This window comes from Telopea speciosissima, chromosome 6, assembly GCF_018873765.1.
Source record: "Telopea speciosissima isolate NSW1024214 ecotype Mountain lineage chromosome 6, Tspe_v1, whole genome shotgun sequence".
Classification (NCBI taxonomy): Eukaryota; Viridiplantae; Streptophyta; class Magnoliopsida; order Proteales; family Proteaceae; genus Telopea; species Telopea speciosissima.
The window spans coordinates 11,440,431-11,443,532 of record NC_057921.1 but is presented as its reverse complement, the minus strand read 5'-3'; positions in this window follow the sequence as shown (position 1 = coordinate 11,443,532).

Sequence of the window (3,102 nt, the reverse complement as noted above, 5' to 3'; positions counted from 1 at the left end):
TGTTTGTTAAGAAGAAAGATGGTAGTATGTGGCTGTGTATCGACTACCGCGAGTTGAATAAGCTGACAATCAAGAATCGATATCCATTATCGCGTATCGACGACCTATTTGATCAACTACAAGGAGTGAGAGTTTTCTCCAAAATTGGTCTTAGGTCGGGATACCATCAACTGAAGATTAAGAGCGGTGATATCCATAAGATGTCGTTCCGAACTCGATACGGACATTATGAGTTCTTAGTTCTATCGTTTGGGTTAACCAACGCCCCAGCATCATTCATGGATATAATGAACAGAGTGTTCCATGACGTGCTGGACAAGTTCGTCATAGTATTTATTGATGACATCCTGGTGTACTCTAAGAATGAGGAGGAGCACGCGCGACACCTTACTTTTATGTTACAGTGGTTGCGGGAACACCAGCTCTTTACCAAATTTAGTAAATGTGAATTTTGGCTTCACCAAATTGGTTTTCTGGGGAACATCATCACCAAGGATGGTATCAAAGTAGACTTAGGCAAGGTGAAAGCGGTTCTCGAGTGGGAAACTTTGAAGAGTGCCACTGAGATCTGAAGTTTCTTAGGATTGGCCAATTACTACCAACGATTTATTGAGAATTTCTGACAGATTTCGGCACCCATGATAAAACTCACAAGGAAGGGAGCCAAATTTGAATGGAATGAAGCATGTGAGAAAAGTTTTCAGGAATTGAAGAACCGGTTGGTAACAGCTCCAATTCTAACCATTCCAGATGGAACCGAAGGAATGGTAGTATACACCGACGCATCCAAAACAAGATTGGGTGGCGTCCTGATGTAGAAAGGTAAAGTAGTCACCTACGCCTCCAGGCAGTTGAAGGAACACGAGAAGAACTACCTCACCCATGACTGGGAATTGGCGACAGTAGTTTTCGCGTTAAAACTCTGGCAACATTACCTATATGGTGAAAAGAGCGAGATCTTTAGTGATCACAAAAGTTTGAAGTATTTCTTCATCCAAAAGGAGCTGAATATGAGACAGAGGCGATGGCTAGAATTGGTAAAAGGCTACGGTTATGAAATCCAGTACCACCCTGGTAAGGCCAATGTTGTGGAGGATGCACTAAGCAGGAAATCTCAGACTGCATCCCTCGTTTCCTTAGTTATAAGCAAGCTGTTAGTAGAAGAAGCTCAGAAATTTGATCTGGAACTCGTGATCGAAGGAACGGCTATGCAATTAGTAGCCATACATCTACAGCCATCGATACGAGAAGAAATAGTTGCGAAGCAACCATTGGATCCCGAGCTTGCATCCAAAACAAGATTGGGTGGCGTCCTGATGCAGAAAGGTAAAGTAGCCACCTACGCCTCCAGGCAGTTGAAGGAACACGAGAAGAACTACCTCACTCATGATTGGGAATTGGCGACAGTAGTTTTCGCATTAAAACTCTGGCGACATTACCTATATGGTGAAAAGAGCGAGATCTTTAGTGATCACAAAAGTTTGAAGTATTTCTTCATCCAAAAGGAGCTGAATATGAGACAGAGGCGATGGCTAGAATTGGTAAAAGACTACGGTTATGAAATCCAGTACCACCCTGGTAAGGCCAATGTTGTGGAGGATGCACTAAGCAGGAAATCTCAGACTGCATCCCTCGCTTCCTTAGTTATAAGCAAGCTGTTAGTAGAAGAAGCTCAGAAATTTGATCTGGAACTCGTGATCGAAGGAACGGCTATGCAATTAGTAGCCATGGATCTACAGCCGTCGATACGAGAAGAAATAGTTGCGAAGCAACCATTGGATCCCGAGCTGGCCAAAATAATTTGGGAAGTTCAACAAGGTGTCCATAAGGACCCAGATTTTTCCTTGGCCCATGATGGTGCATTGAAGTTTCGAGATAGATTGTGCGTGCCTGATGATTTTGATGTCCAAGACCGAATTCTTAAGGAGGCGCACAACTCACCCTACACAGTCCACCTTGGAAATACAAAGATGTACAAAGATTTGAAAAGTATTACTGGTGGATGGGAATGAAAGCAACCATAGCAATATACATATCCAAGTGCCTCACTTGTCAACAGATAAAAGCAGAGAGACACCGACTATATGGTTTGTTGCAGCCACTTCCCATACCTGAATGGAAGTGAGAAAGAATCACTATAGATTTTGTGACAAATCTGCCCAACACCAAGAAAGGCATGAATGCAATTTGGATGATTGTAGACGGACTAACAAAGGCAACTCACTTCATACCAATCAAAATAAGTTATCTAATGGAGAAACTTGCCCAGATATACATTGAGAACATAGTCCGCTTACATGGCGTGCCTATCAGTATTGTCTCTGACAACGATCCTCGGTTCACCTCAAGGTTTTGGAGAAGTTTGCAGAAGGCATTGGGATCTCAACTAAATCTTAGCACGACTTTCCATCTGCAGACGGATGGACAATTGAAAAGGACTATTCAGACTCTGGAGGACATGCTCCGAGCCTGTGTTTTGGAAATGAAAGACAGTTGGGATGCTCACATACCTTTGGTGGAATTTGCATACAATAATAGCTATCACTCCACCATTGGCATGGCACCGTTCGAAGCACTCTATGGAAGGAAGTGCCGAAATTCGCTATATTGGGATGAAGTTGGTGAGCGAAAATATCTCAGACCTGAAATGATTCAAGTGACCTGCGACAAGGTGGATGTCATAAGAGAAAAGATCAAGACAGTCCAGTCAAGATAGAAAAGTTATGCGGATAATCGAAGGAAAGATATTGAGTTTGAGGTCGGAGAAAAAGTATTCCTTCGAGTATCTCCAACCAAGGGATTGCTATGTTTCAACAAGAAGGGCAAGCTAAGCCCAAGATTCATCGGTCCATACGAAATTCTTAATAAAGTGGGACCCGTAGCATACCGACTGGCGCTACCACCATCTTTGTCAGGCATCCATGACATTTTCCATGTGTCAATGCTGAGGAAGTATATTTAAAACCCGACACATGTATTATCAACTGAACCTGAATAGTTGGATGTGGATATGGCCTATGAAGAACAACCCACAGAGATATTGGACAGGAAGGAGCATAACCTCCTTAACCGCACCGTCGCTTTGGTAAAGGTTCAATGGGG